At 41.6% G+C, this 26,956-nt stretch overlaps 1 long non-coding RNA gene across 1 annotated transcript; it reads right to left on the reverse strand.

Annotated features, from left to right (window-relative positions):
- Positions 1-1,523: 1,523 nt before the first annotated feature.
- On the reverse strand, positions 1,524-26,956 carry LOC117282887. The gene is made up of 3 exons (XR_004513800.1): positions 26,884-26,956; positions 2,679-2,796; positions 1,524-2,568 (listed from the first exon to the last, which is right to left on the reverse strand). It is a non-coding gene; the product is annotated as an uncharacterized LOC117282887 (long non-coding RNA).

Below are 26,956 nucleotides of genomic sequence, written 5' to 3' on the forward strand. Positions count from 1 at the left end.
CGATGTCCCTCTGATGATGGTCTCTAAGGACCGAAACATGTAAGGGCATGAAGAATTGAAATAAGAAAAACTTCACCACTCACACTTTTATAATATTGTTAGTGTGACGGACCTGAATGAAACAAATCAAATTCATCTCATGAAATATTTTAAAGGGATCATTTTTGGGCCTACTGACCCAAGATATAATATTTCAAATACTGTTATATGCCTTGGACAGTCGTACAGCAAGACAAATTATTTTTTATCAAAATACTCCTAAAGGAAAAAATAATTTTCTCCAAAAAGAAATTGTTCATATGTAACATGTCGCCTACAAATTAGTTCAATAATTTGATTTATTTATCTTAATTTAATTCTATTTATTTGCTGTGATCGCGTATGGCCTAAATTGCAACTTCTCTCTTTGAAGATCTTCAGTGAAGCGAGTAAAAATTTCATACACATTGGATAAGTGGTTCTTAAATTATATCAGTATAAATATATGAAAGGTTAGGAAAATGGAAGGATTAATCAACCAAAGTTTAAGATGAAGTTGGGCCTAGAAGGCTCCAGATGCAAGTATACAGCATTTCTTTACCAGAATACTCTTAAGTTATCAAGCTCCCATCTCCAGGAATTAATCTTTCATGTAGCTCTTTCTTTACCTCCATCTTAGCTTCAATTATTTTATTTTATTTTTTTACGAACATTAAAATGACGTACCACTACCCCTGGAGATCATTCAGGGACACAAAATGATCTGCTTACTATCTAATACTATATTGTTTGTCTCTTTGCAGTGCTATATATTAAGTGTGGTTACCTTTGTAATAATACGTTTCAATCTGAAATTAATAAAAACCAAGGCCAGAGAACTATACAAATTAGCAACTAATCTATTTGGAATATGCATGTACTTTTTGTGGTTTCCTTCAATTACTAAATGTTAATGGTTTGATGTAGACCAAGAGTTCCTTGCGGTATTTCTTTTTGCCTTCTTGACAATCCGTATCTTCCTCATGCCTTGTTTGAATATACATAACATATGGAACTTGTACGTCGTTAAGTGGCATACAAATTCAACGGGAAGATAGCAACGACACAGAACAGGACTCCTAAAATCTCCTGAGCATGAAATTTGTGCTCAGTGTGTTGCGTAGCGTAATTTGTGTGAACCTCATCACCGAGTGTAGTGACATGTTCAGCCAACTGAAAATCAACCTGTTGGACTACAGACAGTGTCCATCAAAATGGGATCTCAAGCAGGGCTTACAACCTTACGGTGAGTGGATACGAGAAATAAAGGAGAAAACAATTAGGCAAGCTTATGCTCGTACGTTTAAAAACACAACCCACAAGAGGGGCTAAATCAGCAGAACTAGGATAATACATAAAACTACATAATTAGGAACTTTGTTACTTATAGAGGTCATCTAATGTTGTTAGCGTAAGGAGGCAAAGTTGTCCCTATATTTAATTATGCACCATGCCACGAAGACTTGTGGCATAGAGGTACAGTTCCACACATTCTTAACCTCGGCATTAGAAGGAAGGGAGTGGTCACTTCACATGCCGGTAGCATTGCTGTAACGGAGCGAACAGAAGAGACGACAGCGCCTTCCAAGACATCTGCAAGGAATTGCCTGCTTTCACATTTACCACAACGGCACAGAGCAGAAGATGTTGCTAGACCTGGGGTTCCAGTGAAGTTGAATAGTGGCGACTGTTGTGTGTATCTGCCCTCCTCTTTTAATCATTTCAATTCGTTTTAACGATGCTGCCTGTCCCTAACCACAAAATGTCGATGATAGAATGATTAATGATAGTGGAGGAGTCGGTGGAAAGAGAATTGGTAGGGGAAACCGAAGCACCCAGATAAAACTCGTTACAGAGGCATTTCGTCCACAGATGTCACATGACCTGACCTGACATATCTTGGTGAAATCACTGTATGAGAAGCCTCTTGTTTTCGCGAGAGTGAAGCTACTTCCGTACTAGTCTATTTTACTCAAAAGCTATCTGCACCAATTGGTCTGTACTCTTCAAAGGAGTTCAGAAGAATACAAAAATTGGCATGATATACGACAATATTTAGTCCATTATTATACAGATAATACTAATCGGATAAAAATGCATTACTACGAAATTTCAGCAGGCACTCACGAGGCTGGATTTGAGGTTCTCATGGTGATGCCTGTGAAGAGTATGGTTTTCTGGGTTGTAATTCCGTGTAGTGGGGAGAAAACGCGACGTTCCAGAGAAACACACCGCCCCCAGCTTCAATGTCTAAGAGTAAACCAAGTCAGAAACTAAGCAGAAGCAAGCAGGAAGGTGAGCTCAGCTTGTCGCAGTTTGCTGACTAATTCAGCCGGCTCGGCTCTCTCTCCGACACTGGAGATGTAGCGGACAAGTTCCTCTCCAGGTACACGTCAGCGCATCATTTCACCATCCATCAACGGACTGAGTCTGGGTCCAGTTTTTTTATCTCTTTTCCAGACTACAAGCCCTGTGAGTTATCCTCTTTCGGTTCACGTAGAAATTGTGACGAGCGTATGGCTTTTTGCAACGCTTATTGTATTATTGGCTCTGTAATTCATAAAACGGGATCTCGTGAATTTTGCAGAAACTTGCATTTTAATGCAAGAATAATATATAGCGCAGGCCTTTATAATAGGAACCGAAAGAAAGTTACGTACCTGCAAAATAATTATGCGAACATTCTGCACTAGCAACAGGCTGAGAGGCTGCTAGGAAGCTCAGCTCATCTAAGTTTCAGTGGTGTTGCTGTTGACCGCTGGGGGCAGCCCAAAAAACCTGGAAGAAAATATCGACAGCTACAAACCTGTTAAGAGAGACAGAAATATAAGCCTCGTTTTGTAGCCAACAGCCACAGGGTTTCTTTCTTGTGGTAAAGTTGCTTTTATCAATATAAACTGTAAATTCATAGCATACATTTGAAAATATTAAACAAAATGTTAAAGAAAATATTGGTTCCTGAAGAACATGGCAATGGAAGATGTAAAGCGGAAGGAAATTACAGAACATTGCTACAGTGCTGGGATCGAGAAAGCTGCCGTGTGCACTTTGAAGTGGTGAAGTAACAAAATGACAGAATATTCTGTAGAAATTCTTTCGATAAATTTAGGCAAAAGGCCACGAAGAAAGATCGGTTTCATTAAGGACTTCTGGACATAAGTTGTAAGGACAGGAAATGGATGAAACTACTTCAGGATTGGGTGCAGTAGTGGACTCTGAAATTAGTTGCTTTGGAACTTGTGGTTGTTTTACGGGAGAGATTCTAATATGCCCTTATTCATAAAATGGAAACAATATTTATGTGGATATTCTCCATGTCCCCTCTTTCACATCGGGCGTAGTGATAACAACAAGTGCCCCTCTTCACTCTCTCTATAATCTAGTACTGTTTTCTACTCTTGCTATGTCTTTTTCACGTTCCCTTTCCTTTCCTATCTGTTACGTCATGATTACCACGCCTCACTACATTACGTCGCATATCAGAAGTATGTAAATTTTCTCATTTCAAACGGAGATGATAAGCTATATTAGAGAAAATTTGGATAATGTGAACCACATATTTTTTCTCCTTATTAAGATTCCATCCGGTCTAGAAAACCTAGATTAAAGGCCGTGGGGATCCGTTGCGCTGACCACGCGCTATCCGCTAAAGTTCGCACTAACTTCGCTGACAAGCGGGAGTCCCTCGGTCGGTATAATCAGCTTGCGGACTAGAGGCCACGGAGTTTGTTTGTTTGTTCAGATTCTGTACTTGATTCTTATGACAATAACTGCCTTGGGATTTTACAATTTTCATACCAAAACTTGAAAATGTTATATCAATTTCTGTCCATCCCTGCTTTGTATTTCTATAAAAATTCCACTCTCTCTGACATGTTCGAGTAAAAGGATTTCTGGGTGCACTTCAGCTGACATTCATGAGGCTTCTAAAAAAGAAGAGTATATTTACATTATCACACATGGAAAAAGTTCGAAAATTAATGTTAATTTATAATCAGTCATATATGGATTAACCAAAATGTGAAAAAAACCTATAATCATTAATTCGGCTTTTGAAATATCTTCTGATAAACTGTATGTCCATCAAAACCCGTAAATATTAAAGCTGCTTTAACAAGAATACACAAATATCCATTACGTGTATAGGCTAAATGCATTTCACTTAAAATTTATAAAAATTGCAGAACTATAATGCTTTAATTATGAAATGCTAGTTGCAGAACGTCTACCATAACACATACTCTGCAATTATCGATGACATTATTAAAAATTTAGAGGGAAAATAAAAAAACACAGATACAAAACTGTACGTTGAATTCCACATGACTGGCTAGTCGCGGTGACAGTCGTAATAACACAGTGGGCTGGATTCCTGCTTGGTTTATTCTTCGACCCCGAAGATGGAAGTGTCGCGTTTTTCCGGAATATCGGTTCACTTTCAGTGGGTTACCTGGCGTTATATCCCACAAGATATGGCTATGGCTCTTCGTTCTTCGCCTTTGTCATGCATAGAGTGTACATACATGTACCATATTATTTAAATGCATGTGTATATTACAATATACGTGGCATGTATCAGGGCTCTGGGAGTCCAGGCCTTGTACAGCATATAATGCCTCTTAACTGGAGCCCAGTCCCTTGAAAATCTGTAAGCTTACCCGTCGTCAAGTTTAAGCCTTTTGTGTTTTCCATGTCGAGCCTCGCCTTCTGCCATATTGCGAACATTTACACATTTGTGATTTCGAATGGCTTCTAATTGTTGCCTGAATAATATTTATGTAAACATAATGTTACGGTGCTCTGACAGTGACATGTAAATGGCGAACTAGTGTGGAGCTTAGACAACTGTAAGTGGTACGTCGAGCCTTGCACTACAGGCGTTAAAATTTCAATACATAGATCTCCGCAGCAAATTCTCAGACAGGGCAAGAATAACTCATCTGTCTAATTGGTCCTTAACGCGGGTTAAATTCATACGAGCACCTAATCGCTCACTTAAATGTTATGGTGGCTTCCGCTTTGATCAGCTCTATGTGCAATCTCCATATAATCCGTTTATCAGAAATTACACCGCGATATCTTACATTATTTGCAGAACTGGATTTCCATTCTTTCAGTGTAAGATGAGCCTTAACCGGTCCAGTGGGCAACACCATATGTCGAAGATACACAGCTGTCTCCTTACTGCGAGCTATACCTTCCTTACAAAGTTATAGCCATTAGAGTCCGTCATATTCTGAAAAGCCGACGTTTTGATATCACTTTCTTCGTGACGCGCGGCGACCGCAGGTGCCCACGTAATGACGAACTTCGTTTTGGCCTTTACAACACCTGACAGTCTTGCTCAAAATATGTGGCACATTAATGTAGACAAATAGACACTAATACGGATTACATTTCGAATAAGTATGAAAGAATTTGAGCGTTCGTGCCAAACTGCACGTGGTACAGAGGTCTGAATGAAGAAATCCTACATCAGTAGAACATACAGACCGAACTGGTACAAGGCCGCAGATTCCAACGCAGTTGTCCGCGAGAAACGGAAGAGAACAACAAACAAGTGTAGAACGACTTGGATGGTTATTCTAGCTTTCAACGAAATATGTCATGCAAGATCTGCAGGAGGTAGAACAGTTTTACATAAAGAAGGTCTAAATGTCGGCTAAGAAGAACTCGCATACGCTGAGATCAGTGAGTGGTGTCTTACGGCTTAGGAACTCAGGGATGTACAACATACACGAAAATGTGGAAAAGTATATACAGGAGAGAGAGTTCAGCCAATTGAAAGAATAAAGTAAAAGTAAAAAGCAAAGCTATCCCTGTAACAGGCCGTGGAGGCCCATAGGGTTGTGAGAAGTTGAGGTTCTCACATTATCTAGACAGTCGACTCATAGATGGCGGCAGGATTCTCAGCCTTACGCGCCGGCCGCCCTTTACCACAAAGAATATTCCAATAATATTCCTGGCACTCATTTCTGTTAGAGGCTGAGTCAACCCCAGGGTCATAGTGTGACTGGAAGGATCAGTTCAATTGAAAGCAATCCAATGACCTCATCGCGACTTGAACCCGCCACCTTCCTGTTTGTAGCATAGTGCCTCAACCAACTACGCTACCGCGATATAAGTTTTTCGAAAATTGGTGTTTAGCCCACCAGTGATGCGGCTTATCGCCCTAGAAGATTTTAATTCACGTAAGGATTCAAAAACTGTTAACTTTGAATCTTAAAACGCTCCTGTAAAATTATGCTTAAAAGCTGAATTCTTACATGCGAAGAAACACACCACAGCTCTGTTACGATTGCCTGTCGGTTAATGTTTAAAAGATGAAACAAAGACTATAAGTAATTTGTATTTATAAAATGTTGCATTACTGCGTATCAAAGCAGACTGAGAAAGAGTTCACACTACCTTACCAAAGTACACTGTGATAGAAATGCTAGAAAATATTACGAGATCACTTGTGCCACTTTTGCTGCTAATGTGTAGGCACTAAACAGCTCTTCACATCACGACGTTAGCGAAGCCTGACGGATCTGCACCCATCCACGAAAACGGCTCATGGGCGGATGACTTCAAAAGGACGAAGAGAAGTCGACCCCTCGATTTAAAAAAATGATTTCCGGGTTCATACAGTGTAAACTTAGACCTTTAATCAAAACAGAGTGTTGCTGGATATGCAGCTGAAAGAAACAAACGACAGGATGTTGTCACATTTCATTTGCAGCCTCCATGACACTGGATGGACACGATTTTCTTCCACTCATAACATGAACATTTCGTGGCGGAGAGGCTCCTGCCGTAAGAAGAAAATGGCAAGGGGCGGAAGCGTCTCTCTGACCTGAGTTGAATTGGAACCCGTGATCCCAGCATATCGGTGGCCTAAACTGAAGTACCGTAATCAGTATGTGATGATGGAAACACAGGAGTGTCATCTGACTGCCCAAATTCCTGTGTGACCTCTACTCAAAGTGACAGAGATGGCTACACAAAGTTTATAGAGTCATTGCTAGATTCTTCTTCGTAAGAGATGACGTTTCACGGCGGTAACTGTGAAGAATGCCGTCTTCTGGGATGTGGCGCCGTGTAGATATTGTGTGAACCGACGTTTCGGAAGAACGTATCACCTCCACCTTCAGGGTTGAAAAATCAACGAGCGAGGGGCCAGAGTAAGCAGGTGGCCGCAGACTCTCTACGATAATTACTTCCGAAACGTCGGTTCACACAGGATCTACCCGGGTTTGCAGCCTATTTAAATAGGACGCATAATCTCAGTCTGATGCAGCTGAAGGGCTCTACTAACAACTTGAGTCAGAATAGCACGTCGCCTGTTCGAAATTCCAGCTTAGGACCTGCAGTAGTCGAAACAGGAGTGCCAGGGGTTCAAACACAACTATGCATACAGGAAGTTTTCTTAGGCCATAAAGCTTCAGATATATTCGGGAGGTTCCCTGTTCGAATCTCATGACACTGATTATTGTGAATGAGGTGTTTCTTGATTTTCCCTAGCTGCTCCAGGCGAATCCTGGGATAATGCCTCGAAATAGGTCGCTCAGCTTTCTTGCACATTCTTTTAAACTGACCATTTACTAATCATCCTACCCCTAGACACTATGCAAAATGAGCTACTGACATAAATTTGTGAGTGTACACTCGGTTCATGCGGGGTACACGGTAACGTAGTTGATTGAGACACTGCGCTACAAGCCGGAAAGTACCAGGTTCGATACCAGATGAGGCTATTGGATTTTTAAATTGTCATAATCCTTGCAGTCGCGCTATGGATTTGGGGTCGACTCAGTCTCTAACAGAAATGAGTGCCAAGAATCTTCCTGGGGGTAAAGGGCGGCCAGTGTATAAAGCTGACAATCTCACCGCTGTGAGCCGATTGTCTAGAAAATGTGGGAGCCTCGACGTCTCACCACTCTATGCGCCTCCAGGGACTCTTTGAGGGATAGCTTCACTTTTATTTTTAACTTATCTTCGTGAAGGTACCCGATACAACATCGGCGAAATTCCCCTCAGTGCTATTCGCGTTGTCTATTTGTCTGTTTGTTACCGCAGAATAAACTAGCAGTTTACATGAATAAAATAATATAAGAGGTACGCGTACAGATTTATGGGATTAAGGCAAATATGGCGGAGACTGGTTCTTAATTAAAATATATGGGTGTTACACTTCCAGTTCATTGAAAACTCGACTGTTCAGTCGTCGGTTCCGAGTGCGTACACGTGTCTGTAACACTCTGTAGCTATCGCGAACTTAAGATAAATACGATGAGAACGCGACTCTGAGAATATGTAAACCATAACTCTCAGGGAAGGACACAGCATCAAACCTATGTTGTTTCTGCTGCAACAGATACCTCGAATAGGATTTGAAACCGCGACCAGGAGCACTTAAACCGCCCACTAAATGCTTTCACAAAGAGCGAACCGCTTCAAAGCGAAACAAGGGCGCTTTATTGTTAACGCCAAGTGAAAGAGTCTGGCTTTTGCTTAACCGCATAGGAAGCAACTGCTGATGCGCTCTAAAAGCAGCGGCGTTCACAAAACAGTGTTCCGGGTTTTCAAACCTCGTGCGCTCACTCATGGGCCGTGAGTGATGCTGATTGCGTTAGGTCCAAAATGGAGTTTGTGAACGTTTTCGAAAAGTTTTCTAGGCCTAGTCGTGTGGAAAAATATAAACCACGTCGTTCTTAACCAGAGCTTTGAAGCATACCATTCGGATCTTCAATTTTTAGTGGAATTCCTTGATCTCCGACTTTTCAGTCTTAGTGATTGGACAAGACCGATTCGCTTGTTGAGGCGTCAAGTGTCACGGTGGAGGTATTCGACCCCAACTCCACATGGGTTTTTGACTTCTCAACTGAACTGCTGGTGTTACTCTCGTTATATCGCCTCCGCACGGACCATGCACAGAAAAGCCATTTATATTGTTGCATAAGGAAGACCACACAGAACACAAGTCACGTGATTCATAGCCATGGCCGTCATTAGTACGCTGTTGCTTAGCAACGCCCAAGACAATTCCTCCACTGAGATACATCTTCCATTGCTGCTGTGTATTCGGTCTCGGGGTGTTTACCGGTCCGTTACCTAGCAACACTCTGGCCACCCACGCTAAAATATCGTCGAATCGTCAGTACTCAAATTTCATCAAAATATACGTCCGATAAGCCTCTCGTATTCGACGGTCAAAGTACTCGAGAAAGCTTTTCTAAAACGTCTAAAGGCACGCTGAAAGACAGAACTGGACAATGTAAGTTAACCTGGCTTCCTTGCCATGCCGTAGGAGGACACTGAAATATATTAGCTTACGGACGACGTGGCCTTACATTTCAACACTAACATATTTCATGCAGAGGTGTTCCTGTATACAGAAATGACAAAACATGACACCATGACTTGTTATATAGATTATAGAAATTAAAATTTGCGACTGGTATAATCAGGCTTATTAGTTCCTTTCTATAAACAACCAACGAAACAAACAAAACAAACTCCGTGGCTTTAGTCTGCAAGCGAACTATACCGCCCGAGCAACAGCCGCTTGTCGGCGAAGTTAGTGCCAAGTTTAGCGGATAGAGGGTGTCGGTGGTCAGCACAACGAATCCCCACGGCTGTTAATTTCGGTTTTCTAGACCGGAGCCGCTACTTTTTCATTCAAGTACCTCCTCAGTTATCCTCACGAGGCTGAGTGGAACCCGTTCCAGACTCACTACTTCTCTGGTAACGCTGGGAATCGAACCCGGGCTTCTGGATTTGTAGCCAGGAACTCTAACCACTAGACCACAGAGGAAGTCGGCTCCTCTCTATGCGAGAGAAAATGCAAGATCTTAATAGAAGGTGAAATATCTACGCCAAGAAAACTTACGTAAGGCTGCCACAGATTTTTACAATGTAAAATATATTAAAAAACAATACCTCCTTCACCTCACCTGTTTATCTAGTCCTATTTGCTGATGTCTCATGTGTGTATGTAGCAAACAGTAAATAAATAAATGTTCTCAGAAATATGTCAGAGGGCTAATTCAATGAAGACGTGATGTGAGAGCTGGAACATAAACATCGGTGAAGATATGATTCAAACCATCTATTTTCCTCACAGAATTAGACAATTAGACCGACTGAACGGACCAACATCCCTTGGTAAAACAAGAAAAATATCTTCAATAGAAAATTGCATGAAGTCTGCACGTGTATTTATTAAATCAATACCTTAGAAATTTTATTAGAGTCTATTCCCTACCTTGAAAGTAAGAGATTAGCGCTAGCATTAAATTAACCCTCCATAAGGCGCTCACTAAGTCTACAATGTCTACTAAGTCTACCACCTGGACGCCTGCAACAAATAGTGTCTGCACATCTCCCGAAATCGCTGCGCCAGAAATCCAACGTTTTCCATATCACTGGTAATTTTTCAAGGTTCACACCGGCTTGTGAAGTTCATAAGGCTTTCAGTGTCATATATTTACGATTTGGGCCTTGGCCTACCTGCATGAAAATCTCCGTTTCACTTCAGTTTACTAGATCTTAGATATTCGGTAAGACTCCTTGGGCGGGTGATCAGCTCTTCGCAAGGCCTCTACCTGTACATAAACACAGAAAAACGCGCGCGCGCACGCACACACACACACACACACACACGCTAAACATCCATGCCTTGAGTGGAAATCGAACCCACGATACCGGCTTCCGAGTGAGCGAAGACAGTGCATGCCTTAGACCGCTCGGCTACCGTGACCGATTATATTTATGATTATACAACAAAATTATTCAGGCAGCAAACTGAAGTTCTAAATACTAATTAAAATGCAAGTGTTTATAACTCTTCGCAAGCCGAAGCTCATCACAGGTTTAAACTTGGTGGAGATCCAGCTAACGGCCATTCAAATGACTAATCTGCCGTTGTAACGCGAGCTACAGTAGATAAGGCATAATCTGCTTACGAAGCCCAGACTCACATAGGCCTTTTTTGTACTGTATACGATATAACGAACATTTGCCATGCAGTATACATGTAAAACTGTAAATACAGTGACCATGAACCTGACAATTCATACCCATCCCCTCGCAGAGAGGGTGCTTCACCCCAGAGCGATAAAACCGCCATTTTGTTGAGAGGTCATCAGACCCAGATGGGGCTCCATACCAGGACGGACAGACGGACTGACTGACCGTCAGTCATAACGTGACTTTGGCGTCTAACACTCTTCAAATCAAACCCTAATGATGGAGTGGAGACTGACTCTGGAACGTCGAACACCAGCTCCACATGGTCTCGGCTGATTGCCCGAGAAGAATTCACTCTGAAATCCAGTAAACTTTATTTACATTGAATTTCACCAGAATGGTGCAAATGTTTCAAGAGTTCAAAATAGGCGACATTTTAATTGTGATGGACCTACATGCATATGTTTCCATTTTGATAGTGTCACGTACCGGGATTTGCGTGACTAAAAGACGTATTTTTGGATTTGATGATCGAATTAATTTGACCTTTATGCAACTTGTTACAACAGTTCACAAATCGCTATCTGACGCGGTCATCTTCTTCCGACTGGACACTCCATTGGAACTATTCTGACTTCCAACTAAACTGAACTGAACTACTACGTTGTACTCCTTTGTACTCCTTCATAATGCTTTCTACTCGGTTGTACTTTTCAGTCCTTCTGACTGTGTCCTCATATAATTCCTCAGCACGGACCCACTGAAAACACCGTCTTCTATATTCAAGAATTTATGTTTATTGATCCGTTATCCAGGAAAGGAAGTTATTCTATTGTTGAGAAAGTAACTTCGGGAATGTGTTTACCGAGCTGTTGCCTAGCAATGGACATGTGCGTCACAATATGCATGTGCCCAGTAAGTTTTCCTATAGATTGTATACAATTTTCGACAAGTTCTGCCTAATTGTATCTGGACTCTCACCTTCCTACCTTCTCGTTGACTTCGTTTATTTATTTCTTTCTTGTACTAAATTTATCTCAGGGTTAATTGGTTTGTGAAGAGGTGAGGTGGTTGATTCGGTAGAGCTGAGTTCTCTTATCTCAGAGCCTTAAACGGGCCACAACTTAAAGAAGCGAGGAACTAAACGCAACTACAAAAGTACATTTCAAGTTCAGATGTATTATTATTATCAGACACTTGTTTAGTCGCTGCTTAACACCGTACAACTAACACCAGTATAATTTACCTCTTGTTTCTACAGGATTCACACCACTTTTTAACCGAGATCCGGCGTGTAACTTTTAAATCTGATTTCCTCAAGGACCGGAGTGTGAGACTTTTACGTCTGGTTCTTACGAGTGCCGGTGTGTCACTCCCTTCGACAACTGATTTCTCTTCTAACCATCAAGTCCTTGTTTCCACCAGCGTCTCTGCTCTTTCACACTCTTAAATTGTAGTGATTGGTCAATTGAAAATATAGGAGTATCTTAATTATCTATTCCTTCAATCTTTTTACTCAATAAAAGGGATTTTGGCATTCTGAGTTCCAACGAACTTCTGTCAGAATTTTGACATATGTGAAGCTGGCTTGGGATATAACAACTTCACTCTTTTTAAGTTGTGGCATGCACTAGCTGCCAAATACTGAATTCACAAAAGACTCCTTAGTTACTCTTTTACGTAACTTTTCTAAGAAACCCTCGACGGGGTGTCTTCCTGTTCCTGCTCTAAGCGTGGGAAGACGCTAACTCTTACATACAAGAATGGACCTATGTCTCACTACACTTGTTCATTGCATATCGTTGTGAACAATTAAAAATTTCAAACTAATAAAATTAATTACCTTTAAATAGGTTGAATAGCAGTGGGACGGTTACACACTGCAGATAATGTTGCATAGCAGAAGAATGAAACGTGCTAACACAGCAATTCTCAGTCTATGAGCAACCGTTACCCTAGCAACAAAATCGCGCTATGTCAAGCGCAAATGCACCTAACTTAATCTCACCTGTCCTTCTGCAACAAGGGGAATAGTCAAAACATTCCGCTACGAGCAAACTAAAACAATGAATTATTTTCATTGCGCCTGCAATGTTGACTTCTGACAAGACGTAGTACAGACCTGAAAAAGTTGTCTTCGAAGCATGGCGGGCATAAAGTGATGCTTCCGCCAAGCCTCAGGGAGCATCGCCAAGTGTTGTTAATTGTATGAAGTAGAAGTACAGCATCAAGCGATCCCGGACTCGAAAACGAGCGATGGCTCCCTGCAGATTTACGCGGTCTCATTTCGACAATGTCCACACTTCCGTCGTCGTATTAATATAAACTTGTGGGCTAGAAAAACAGTCATTCAGTGAGCCACGAAATTCTGACCCTCTTTTGGAACCTGAAGGTGATTGACATGTTTACAAGAGACTTCCAAGGAATTATTTCCTGTGCCAGAATAATCCACTCCATAATCTTTCAATTCTATTTCTTTATGATCCTCCTCAGTACTTTTCCCCAGATACTTCAAATACATGTCTCATGTCCTTCATGCATGTTATTACTAGATTAGGAGCCGGGATAGCTCAGTCGGTATAATGACCAGCTACTAGCTAGCGAGGGGTCAGAGTTCGAGTCCCAATAGGGTCAAGAACTTTCTTTTCGCCATGTCGTCCAGATCGGCTCCGGAGCCCACCCAACCTCCTATCCAATGGGCACCGGGGTGTCTTTCCCCGGGGGTAAAGCGGCAGGAGAGTGAAGCTGACCACTCAGTTCCTCCAGTTGGTGCGCGAGGTCAAGAAAATATGGATCTATACATCCACTCCCCCATACGCCTTCATGGCGCAGTGCTTAATTTGTTAAGCACACGGACAACTTTACTTTTGTCTTTTACTATGACTATATTATCTCATCAACCTTGATTTGAACACCCTAATAAAAGTACCTACAAATTATGAAATTTTAAGGCTCAAGAATTAGATCGTGGACACATCCGTGTAGCATTAGATTGCCGCGTATTTTCGTACAATTGATTAAGCGGGAAGATTGTGAACAGTTCCTGGTAACCCCCAGATGCTAGGAAAGCGGGCAGGGGAACAGTGATGACAAGCTCAGTCACGTACTGAACTCCGTACCCTGAGAGACCAAGATGATTTACGCAGCACACAGGACTGCCAGAGGGTAGGGAGAAACCGCGAGACATAAGGACGAAACGAAGCAGGCCAGGAATACAGAGGGGTGGCTGCGTGACTACGTAGAGACGGAGACAGAAAGCATGCAAACAGATAAGCACCAGGACAGGCGAGGCCTCATGGACACTACTGGATCAGTGCACGGCCTTGCAGGCTCGAGAGCTCCGAAGTGGACACCAAGAGGTCATTAATCTATTTACGGAGTCTCAAGCTTTATGTAATGGCGTCAGAGAATATGTACATTAGATTGCTACGGTAGCGATCCTGATAATTTTGGTAGAGAGGAGATTTTAAGGTCATTATATGACGCTTGGCACGACACAACGAACGCTTCTATTGCTGCGTAGCGGCTACGCACTAACAGTGCGTTAATTTGGCAGTCACAAACAAAATTCCGTCTACCTGGCATGAGTTACGAAATACGGACTGCGTTGTTCGGACACGGAAGACTAGGGCACAGATAACAGACTGCACATACTCGTAACATTTTGCACGATAAAAAATAATATCATGGTTACAGACTTTGTGTGCTAGGGATAATACAAGTATAAGTACTCGTATTTGTGTGACAGTGCACAATTACACGCCAGTTTATGAATTTTAAAATAAATTATTTTGGCTTTTTAACAACAGCAATTTTAATTTACGACGCAAGCATAAAAAGAAGTTACAGCATTACTTGGCACAGCGAAACGTCCGTCCATTTCACACTGTTTCTCCCAAAGGTAGTTCCACACACACACACACACACACACACAAACACACACATACAGCGGCCGAACGACCAACTGTTCCTCTTGGAGAGACGATTCGAGGATATGTGTAGTTTAATAGTCTCACATGCATAGGTTCAAATTCAAGTCAGTTGCTTTCCCCGTCTTGTCATATGTAAGGGAATCTCTGGGATCATGAGGACAAAAAATACGTAACAGTCACATAGCCCGTAGTAGGCATGGCAACGAGACACACACGATTAATGCTTGGTGCATTGCTGTTTTACGTGTGCTTTACATACACATAGAAAAGGAAGACTTGCTTCTGCCTGTCTCTAATATCAGAGGCTAAACCAACGCGCAGATTTGCTGAAAATTCTCTGTATTAAACATTCACGAAAAGTTGCAGAACAAATCGGTTTTCCGGCCGTACCGACACATATGAACCTGATTACGTAAAACAATAAATGGATATCTCTATGTATTCAATAAACAATTTCGCAGATGCTGTTGTATTTCAATATGAGAGCCATTCACCAAAAGTTACTGCGTGATTCCATCCATGTCATAGAGATCCATAATTAAACATAGTTAAAATAAAAAATCATAAATGGAATTTTCTGAGTATTCTATAAGTAGTTTTACAGACTTAGCTGAAATTCGATATGAGAGATTGCCATCAAACGTTGCTGGTAAATTCAAACTGTGAACCATAATGACTGTCAGTTAAGCCCGGTTTATGTGAACTTATAAATAGTATTTTCTGGGTACTTAATAATTCGTTTGACAGATCTCGTTGAAATCCGACTTGGGACACTTTTCTAACTTCTGTTCTGTAACTCCTATTTTCATCCACACTAATTCATAATGAAGCATAATTTGCGTATGGCCACAAATGGAATTTTCCATGTATACTTTATACCGTTTCAGCAATTCTGTGGAAAAGCGATGTGAGAGACTTTAATTTAAAGTTGTCAGGAAATTCCAATTTGCAGCCATATCGATCTACGACAAATCCTGTTTTATTTAAGGTCATAAATGTGATTTTCCACGTATCTCATAAATCATTTCTCATGTTTTGTTAACATTCGTAACGGGAGTTGTCCATCAAAAGGCTTGGGTCATTTCTGATTTGCAGCCATATTTATCCGTAGCAAAGCCTAGTTTACATAAGGCTATAATTTTAATTTTCCATGTATCCCATGAACCCTCCCACGGATGTTGAAATTCAATTAGACAGACTTACAATGATTTGTATTTTATTATCTGTGTATCATAAACTTAAAAGCAAATCGTTGGCAATTCTGTATATTTTATTGCAAAGAACACATTTCAATTTTATCTGTTTTAGGATAGCTCAATTGCATGTCCTGTTAGTATAAACAGTGTGCTACAAATTTATGTGTACTAAATGCCAACAAGATTTCTGCTGCCTTAGTGCGAGAAAAAGGTAAAGCTACCTCTGTAACAGGCCGTGAAGGCCCATAGGGCTGTGAGACGTCGAGGCTCCCACATTCTCTATAGACAATCGGCTCACAGGTGGCGGTAAGGTCAACCTTACCCGCCGGCCGTCCTTTACGCCCCCAAGGCCATAGTGTGGCTGGAAGGATGAGGTCAATTGAATAAATCTACCTCATCGGGACTCCAATCCGCGACCTTCCGGCTTGTAGCATAGTGCCCCAATGAGAGTAAACACTTTTCTTAATGCAGGCTGCCCCACAAGAATTATGTTCTGAAGTCCACACAGATGATATTGTGGGAGCCCAAGTACCTACAAAATGAAATGCAAGTAGCCGCCAGGAACAACAAAAATGTTATCTGAAATTGCAACGAAGACAAGGCAAGAGGATATCTTCGTAGAAGGGGCTAAGCTCAACACAGGAATCCTGTCACCCACTCGCCAACTCACACTTCACTGTTGTAGCATTGATATGGCGGCATTACACGTGCACCGCTGCGATAAGCGGCCTGCTTTAGGCCCGTCCTTTTCAAGAAGTAACGAAGGGATGCAGAGAACTGACGCTGGGAGTTAAATAAAGGTTCCTACCAACTGATCAATGATTCAACAAAGGAAAACAGAGCGAAGAACTGAAAGAGCTATAATCCTGCAGTCCTAATGGCAAGGCAAAGAAGAAGTTCTGGGTTCTGCTCAAGTAATGGAAGCGGACTGTTTATTCAAGAATGGCTGGTTGCAGTAACTGACGTGAGACGAATTACACAGATCGGTCCGTTTCAATGTACAGGATGATTGAAAAATCACGTAATCCACACAACCGCATACTTTGGGATGATTTTACCATGCTCAAGGCAATTCCTTTTATATTACGCAAAATTTGATTTTAAAAACAAACACATTTTTATGTGCATTATCACACAACATTTGAACTCCTATTTGCTGTAGTCGCTACCGCCTCAGAACTTCACATGACAGACGTTTTATGAGAAATGTGAAGCCACAATGGCGACATTACCCCCACTAACGTGATGTTCATGTACCGTATGGAGACAGGCATATCATGTATTTCCTTATAAAAGAGAGTCTAAAAATACAGAATGATTCACGCAAAACGGTTCTAATGACGGCTTGCGCGAAACTCCCCTACAGATTATATGCTTGACTTGTTCTTCATAATCTTCGGCATAACCTCCCCCCCAAATTTTGGAGCCAAGACATGTCTCCACTTGTAGGTAAAACACGCAATAGTCTTAAGACTACTGTCTCTCATTCCTAACACTGAGCGAGCATAAAACTGCCGAAGAACAAGGCGCAGTGAAGACAAAGTACATTGTGACTCATATGCACATAGCTAGGTAACGGCTCGCTAAACATATTCTCGAAGCATACGCTCACAAAAATAGAAGGCAACGGATCGATAAACAGGCATTCTTGACAACAGAAGATATGTTTTGCGTGTGGTCTGTGCCGAGGAGTTATAAGAGGGCAAAGTCAGGCGTATTTCAGATCAGAATTAAAGGAGCACAACGGAGTTCAGTTGGAAGTCAGAACAGTTCCAGTGGAGTGTCCAGTCGGAAGAAGATGACAGTGGGTCAGTGATCTGTGAACTGTTGTAACCAGTTGTGCAAAGGTCCAACAAATCCGACCATCAAAACCAAATCCCGTCTTATTACTCATGCAAGCCCCGGATACGTGACAATGTATTTACAGATATGGAAAACTGAAAATTCTAGCATGGAAAATGATAATCGCATGATCCTGGGCTTGCCACCAGCAATGTGAGTCAGGGGCAAGCCCTCGTGGTTACTGCTCAACACTGACCTTACACATAGGAGTTTGCAGGCTATTCGATTTTTCTATGCCGTCAGAAGTTACAGACGGATGGACGCGGTACGGAGTATGTTTGTGCTGCTAGGAAATATGAAATAAATACTAGGATATTTTATGAATATCTATATTGTACTTCTATGTCCCTACGCTCTATGGTCCCGATATTGACGCGCCTTTAAATAACTAATTAAAGAAACAGTGTTATACCTGCATATCTGAACCTTTGCCCGATATATGTATCATTCTGTATACGAGTATTAGAAGCGTCTCAACTGTTCAGGGTAGATACAGAGAAACTGAAAACTAAGACGACTAGAAGAGCGATCAGCGAAGGTGGGAAGAAAAGATCGGCTTTTAATTTCCTGCACAGTGCCAATAACTTTGCTCATACCAACTGCTTTCATCTGTCTCTCCGAGGATGCTATATGACTGGAATTTCATTTTCGCTCTGGAAGCTTCAAGTGAGGCTCCGATTACAGACAAGATCAATGTCCAGCATGTCTGACATTCTGAATTCATAAGAGACACTACAGGCTGCGTAAAAAGTTCAGTATCCCGTCATTTGCATGATAATCTTTTAAAGTGACGGCGAAGTGGCTGAACTGGATGACGTTCCACACGCATTCTACGGCACTTCCAGAAGAACGGCAACATAACAGATCTACGTGTATTACGGGCCATGGGCGTATTATCTCTCATCTGAAGAAAATCGTACTCCTTCGACGTTACGTAGCAAAGTGCCTAGGTCTTGGGACAGGACTGACATGACTACGTATTTTTAAACTTTGAGACGTGGTGAATGCAGAAATTGCATTGATGAAACTGCGCTTTACGTTAACACTGCTTGCACTTCTGCTAAAATATTAATTGGTTTCATTATTCATATAGTGTTCAGAAATGAATTTTAATTTTAAAACCTCTTTTTGTGTCAATATGAAAATTATATACCTATGGAAAGTACTGCCAACACCCAAGAACTGAATTGACACCACTTGCTACTAAAATCTCTTTTTATCTCTTCTTGTTCGGCCAGTGTCACAAGAAGCCTCGTCTTCCTTGACTCCATGTGGTCAGTGTAGTTCACAGACTTCGCACTTTGTGTTTCTGTTAACCTCAGTAGGCGCAGGAAAGGCTGCAAGTTGGATTCTACGAATTTGCGGTTAGACCGGAACCGAAGAGGCGACAAAGATCAGAGAAATGTAAGTTCCACCTCCCTGCCACGCTCATTCTATGTGCGTTCTTGGGACCAGGGCACTGGCCCTTATTTATAGTTCGGAAATGCAGATGCGGTGACATGTAAATTCGTTACGGCATGAGACAAGTAACATGAAGCTCAATCTGGTGGCTCCTTGACGTGTTGTAGCCGTACCACTGACACCGCCATCTTTATTTGTAATCAATATTTCTTTTTAGAGTAATTATACACAAGGGGTAGCAAGGAACACTCAAGGGTGACTTAGCCCGATTCTTGGTTTCAAGAATAGGGCCTGCTTCACTGCTACAAAGACCAGACAGGAAGCACCCCGCAGAGTTTCCCTGGAAATTCAGTTAGAAAGTTGACCGGCGGGATCCTTTGGTAAAGTTATACTTGACAAGTTTTGAACCCCATAAGTCAAAAGTGGGAAGGCCAGCAACCCACGCTACTGGTATAATTTTTCAGGCAGCTGTCTAAAACGACGTTAGGACTTTAAGGTCCAAAGTCCCAAATTAAAGTTATGTGATTGGAGCAGTGAGAATTGTGGTGAACTCCCTAAATTCGAATTGTTCCAATCAGCAGAAATTAGGGTAGTAACTTGGAGGCGGAGCTGAAGCCGCGAAGATTTCTTGCTTCGAAGCAGGGTCAGTCTGCGAGAGGAGTCTCTGAACAACCCTCCAAGTGTACAGCCGAAATTATGTTTAAGTGTTTGCAGGAACAATCTCTGGATAACTCTTCTAAATTTAACGTGAAATTTTCTTTGTGCTAAAAGTATAAGTGAAAGTGCAATTCTAGGGTTTGTGCTAAAAGAAACAGCCGCTAACTAACTAGCCAGGGATCCGGTCGCCAACGTTGGAGAGATTTCCAGGTGTTTTAAGGAAGTGCCACAAGTGCTGTTACATGTACGTGTATAGCAAGATTGGCTAATTAAACAGTGTGTGTTAGTGCCTACCTAAAACACTCTTCTCTTTCCCGCTGACGCGAGGCCCGTATTCACCCTGAGACCGAATCTCATCGCTCCAGTGAGAACGCGGTACCTAGCACCTGTAGTTTCCAGTTCACCCCCCCTTTTCCCCGAAATGTAAGCCGTTACAGTAAGCTTACTGGCGCCCAGCACTCCGATAACCCATACCCCGCAAACTATTATCCACCAGAACAACAAAAAGGGAAACAGAACTGGATAGGAAGGACGCAGCAGCAACCTGCCAACTCGAAGTAACCACAGGTGAGAGGGAACGGCTAGAGGAGCAGATGCAACCAGCAACAAAAGGGCTCTTCAGAGGACTGCCGGAGAAGGACGGTAAGAAGGAGTGGCACCCATCGCAAAGGGCCTTAACGCACTAGACGGTTAGAGTGTTAATATCTCCAATTGTCTGAATTATCAAATTACGGCAACCTGACCCGTCCCCGGCGAGTGGACACACACAAAAAACCCTCCGTGGCCTGTAGTCCGCAAGCGAACTATACCGACCGAACGACCGCCGCTTGTCGTCGAAGTTAGTGCCAATTGTAGTGGATAGAGGGCGTCGAGTGGTCAGCCCAACGAATCCCTACGGCCGTTAATCTAAGTTTTCTAGACCGGAGCCCCCGTTTCCTTCAAATAGCTCCTCAATTATCCCCACGAGGCTGAGTGTACTCCGTACCAGACCAACTATTCAGAAAATCTGGTAGCGCCGGGAATCGAAACCGGAACTTTTGGATCTGTAGCCAGGAACTCTTGACTATTAGACCACAGAGGCGGTCTCGACGAGTGAACACACATAAATTAAATAAACTGAGATCTAATCAATAATAAATTTAAATCAACATCCAAAAGAATGAGGAATTAATTTGATTTTACGATTTAAATTGACTGCCTAACCACATCTCGGTAATATATTTTTCGATATTCATGTAAATCTGTGTGAATATCAATTTGAATTGCAAATTGAAATGTTACTTCAGAAATTTCAAGGCAAGAGAATTGCTCCGTTACTTTGAAATATATGTATATGTATATTCGTGCAGCTGAAGCAGAATATCAAACACGCTATATACCCATACCAATATTGCAACTGGCCTGAGAAGCCGGAGGCATGTCCTCGACCACATGTCGAACCCCTGGGCTTGTAACCTCATGACATTTCAATTTCAGTACAGGGTGATAACAAAATATTGAACCACGCAAGCATATTACAGATAGACTCGTATTTGCTGTGTATTCAAGTGGGCAGCGGGTCATTAGCGAAGGCTGCTATACATACGCACGCACACACACACACTGTGCGGAATATTGCAATAGCTCAGAGTCGGATTTGAGGGATAGAAACTAGGACGGTCCCCAGGGGCCTCTACGAGGCATAATAAAACTCACAAGGTTTACTGAGACATCTGACTCTATAAAATCACGAAAAGTTATGTAAGATTTGAGGTTTTCACAGCGCCACATCACAGAAGACGGCATTCTTCACGAAGAGTTAGTTTTTATTTGCATTTATTATAAGAAATATGAAGAGAACAAAGAAAAAATTGTCATAAACTAAATTTGTTGTTACTGATAGCCTCCATGTGGTGCGCATCACATTGCTAAAGAGAAGAACTGAAAGTCTGGGCATAAGACTAGTTGAACAATAGACCGCGGAACGAACCGGATAGCAGCGTGACACGTTTATGGATTGTCCAAACACTGGGTTCGTGGATTCAGATTTCCTTAGGTTTAAGGATGTTTCTTGGTGTAATTTTTCAAGTGGCAGATTCATAGTTGATGGAGTCCTGCAGTGTCTAAACAAAATACTGCCTCAGAGTGGATTCTGAATTCAAGCCGACCAAAAGGCCTAATTTGACTTAAGTATATGAATAATTAGATAAAAGTTAGACTAGATGAATCTGAACTGGGAAAATGAGCACTTGACTTCATCTTTCCTTATGCTCTTCTCGTGGAAAAGTTTAAAGATATCCCGGAACTTTCCTCACAAATTTGAGAGAAATTTCAAAACTACAAGAAAATAGGTGGTATGGCTGAGATTTGAACCGAATACTACCCAGAAGGAAGCAATATTGGTCCACTAACCACTACGCTTAGTACCTCATTTTATATATTGCATAGGCAAGAACAAGGTAAAGCCTAAAAATCATGGAAACCGAAGACTCAACACCGAAAGTTTAGCCTGTGCAAGAGAGCTGAATCCAATCTGCATCCTCACTACAAGTTATCCTGGAGCTGATGATGTCCTTTGTTGCTAAGGAAACAATGTACCAGTGTTGCCAAAGTTTAAGACCTTAAGAGTTGTTGCACCTGGTACAAATCAATACCTCTTTCATGTTTGTCAGTAAATAGAGAGTTATGTATTAAAAGCAATTTGTGCAATTTTGAGTCATTAATCTCCCCGTACGTCGTTGCAGCTGACTGACACAAAGTGGCTGTTACTTAAATCCGTTATCGAATGCTGTAATTTCAGCAACCCCATTAATCTTCCATGTTGTAAAGTAAAGAAGGATTTGGTGCAAAAATGGTACAACTTCATTCACTAACACACACATACATATAATTTTGGGAAATAACGAATAGAAAAGTGATTAATATATGCAAACATCTTTCTGAAATCTCGTTCACAGATATGATTTATGCTACTGTAATGTGACAACCTGTGACGTGAATTGAGAACAAAACAAAAATAGAACAACAACAAAGAAGCACAGTTACCTACGCACATTTTGCACGATGGCCCAACTCAATAGTTGTTATGTTGTTTCGAACCTGAAGACGTAACTACATGCCGCCTGGAAATACATTTCCCTGTCACGGCATACTACTGCAGTAAATGCGAACTGCATTTTCCGATTTCCCTGAGAATATTTATTCGTTTTAGAAGAGTCACTGGAGAAGAACGCGTAATGAAGGACTTTCTCTTCATCAATATTATTTTAAGGTTAGTTCACGAAAGTCAGTAATAGTACATACAACTAGATATATGGTTTTATATACAAAGTCGTTTTCTGTTCGCAACTGCACATATGTGAGACGATTTCTTGCAATAGCTTACTTACTGAAAACTGCAGAAATATTTATCCTCTTGGTGGCGACACAGGTGATTTGAATAGGCCTTTATGGAATGAGTAAAAAGCAAACTTAGTAGAGACATTCTCTAGGGAAATACACAGCTTTAAATGTGAGTAATTTTTTTCGATTTCTCAAAGAAGGGTTCTGTAAATTGACGAAGTGCGATACCCGCGTGTCTACCGATAAGCAAGAGACTAAAAGTATACCCAAGGAAATAAATATTTCGCTCAAATATGTGTGGACCTAATTGGACTTCGTCTTCATTTATTTCAGATAAAGTCGATAGTTGCAATGACAGTGCATAGCAGTAGGGTCTAATATGAAAATGAGTAAGTATCTGGCAGGACTGTCTTTGTGGTCTAGCGGTCAGAGTTCCTGGCTACAGATCCAGAGGTTCCGGGTTCGATTTCAGACGCTATCAGATTTTCTGAGAAGCAGTCAGTCTGGAACGGGGTCCACTCATTCTCGTGAGAATGATTGAGGAGCTACTTGAATAGAAAAGCAGCGGTTCCGGTCTATAAAATCGAAATTAATGGCCGTGGGGATCCGTTGCGCTGACCACGCGACACCCTCTACCCGCTAAAGCTGGCATTAACTTCGCTGACAAGCGGCGGTCACCCGGTCGGTATAGTTCGCGTGCGGATTAAAGACACGGAGTTTGTTTTTTATAAGCAGACGGCATTCGGAATTACTTAGTATTTTTACTTCGGACATTTTAAACCCCCTTGACGATAGACAAAGTATAAAACCCAGTAATTCGAACGAAAATGTAAACTTACAATTTTTATATCCCCTCAATTATATTTTGCAGCGAACAATATTTTACATAAATTTGTAAATGTGCTCCCTTTGCCTATTAATTCTGGACGATTAGATGTTTTTTTAAACTGCTAAGTTGGATTTGAGTTCTATGTAAAATTTGCGTCACACAGGATCGGCAAGAAAAAATCAATATTAATAAAAACAATAAAAAAAATAATTTCGGTCTAGAAAACCGAGGTTAACGCCCGTGGGGATCCGTTGCGCTTATCACGTGGCACCCTCTATCCGTAACTTCACCGATAAACGGCGGTTGCTCGATCGATATAGTTCGCTGGCGGACTACAGGCTAAGGATTTTGTTTCTTAATAATAATAATAATAATAATAATAACTAATAAGACATATCGTAGAGCACACTTTTCTTTTATTTATATTTGTAACGATGTTCGGTTCTACAAGTGTACATACTATATTTATATATATCACTCCACCTTTAACGGGAAATGACAGCATTGGTTTACAAAACAAGTGATTTATATGCTTTCATGTGACACTTAAACACGATATTTGTAAACTGTGGGGAAAGGAATTAATTCCAGCATACTGCGACAGACAGCTATCCATTGTGCTTAAAGAAGAAGAAAAAATGGAATATATTAAATGCCACGACAGGAACCTCACTTGTTCAGGTAATAATTTGTGAATCACGTAGTGGGTTTATGAAAAGTTACGCCTGAACTCAGGCAAGCGAGCACCCTAAACACAAGGAAAGAAAGGAACCTATAACAAAAGGAAGCACAGTGAAAGAAAGGAATTCTGTTTGAGAATGTAGTGCTACAAGTGTCATTTTATAAAACAATGAACATTATGATCCTTATTTTCCACAAGAAATGCAGTAAGTTGGAAATCTCGTAACAGAACAGCCCAACTATAGGCGGCGGCGACCCTGCCTTGCGCGAGCTCCAGGTCCCAATGTCCCCTAGTAGGGGTTCCCTCCCAGGGTTACGTGGGTAGCAGACACGACTCCTTAGTCACGATAGGTAATCTAAGTGAAGGTAAAAGTGTCCCTGTGCTTAATTAATTAAACGCTACCCCATGAAGGCGTATGGAGGAGTGGTTGTGTAGATCCAAATTTTCTTGATCTCGGCACTGGTTGTAGGTAAGTGGTCAGCTTGATGCCCCTGCTGCCTTGTGAAGGTAACCCAAAATAAAACCCCTGGTTTTCCAAGATGGGGATTTTGGAACACGCTGATAACCTGTTCAAGTTGAAAGGAGTTACTCATGACCTTCAAAGTAGCTTCATGTTTCAGGACGGAAAGAGATAACAAGTTCACCTCTTGCAGTTAATTATCACGACATTCCATGGCATGCAGCATACAGCTTTCAGGAAATATCACCCCAACATGAGGACACTGCTATCCAGCTGACACCCCTGTCGCTTCTCATGTTGATTGGCATCACTGTAATTACAGCGCTACTCCGGTGACAACCACGGTAAGAAATATGATAAGAACTTCAAGACGTGTGCCCAGGGATGGGAGCGTCCAACTTCTGTACACAGTGTTCACTACAACAGACCTGTGTTTTCCAGTTTATGAAAAATAACATACACGTATATTGGGAGTGTGTAATACAGTGACACTTGTATAGCTCCCGTGTTGTACTCTGAATAAGTGAAGACTATTGAAAATAGAGTGAACAGATTATTGTGCAGGGTTTATAAATTGTGTAAACCCGCAACTGTGTTATAATCAATTGTAGCTACGACTTGTAGGTTGTTAAACAAACCAATTAACAATCTGAACGGCGTCTTCAGTAGCAAAACACGTTACAGTATATATGCATGTATGTTTGTATGTGTATATATACATATGCATGTATGAAAGTGTGTATGTAAGTATGTATGTGTGGTTGGACGGGTCTTATTCACATTCGGTATTCATGACTTTCTTCGTCGTAGGTCGGTAATTAGTGAATATGAATATTCTAGATCCAATAGGGTCCCTCCGCATGGGCTTTTAGAGGCATAATTGCCATTCTAACGCAAAGAGCTGTTACAATTTTGTTTAAATTTCCCGTAGCTGATCTCACTAAATAGAGCTTCATAGTTGTCACCTCTAGCGGCCCAAACGCGAGACTTCAATATTCTACAACAATCTGATTACACTTTAATCATCTACAGAGATGATGAACTGAAGCAAGCATCCGCAACACAATGGGATTCCAGAAACGGGTCCGTGAACGGAGATCAATCACAAGATATTATGCCCCCAAAACGACTCCAATGATTGTGATTAAAATAAACAGATTTTAGTATTGATAGTAGGAGCCGGGATACCAACTAGTTACGGGCTGGAGGACAGAGGGGTCGGCGTTCCAGTCCCGGTAGGATCAAGAATTTTCTGTTTTCCACGTCGTCCAGACCGGTTCTGGGGTCCACCCAGCCTTCTATCTAATGGGTACCAGGGTCTCTTTTTCCCGAGGTAAAGCGGCCGAGACGTGAAGCTTGCCACTCACCTCCAGCTAGTGCCGAGTTCAAGAAAATATAAATCTATACATCCACTCCCCTACACCCTCATGGCGTAGTGCCTAATTAGTTAAGTCTAGGGAATCAAATTCCCTTGAATTTACCTTCGATTAAACAGCGCTAAATGCCTTGTTGTACCTACTTCTTAACTAGCAGTTTAAAGAGTCACGTCACTCGTTGAGAAACCGCAATTAATATCCATGATTCATCAGTACCTGTAAACCACGGTGAGCAATTAGCTGCCTCTTTATGTGGCTCCATCCTTGTCTTGAACCACTGCGAACAGCG

The sequence above is a fragment of the Cryptotermes secundus genome, unplaced genomic scaffold (assembly GCF_002891405.2).
Source record: "Cryptotermes secundus unplaced genomic scaffold, Csec_1.0 scaffold306, whole genome shotgun sequence".
Classification (NCBI taxonomy): domain Eukaryota; kingdom Metazoa; phylum Arthropoda; class Insecta; order Blattodea; family Kalotermitidae; genus Cryptotermes; species Cryptotermes secundus.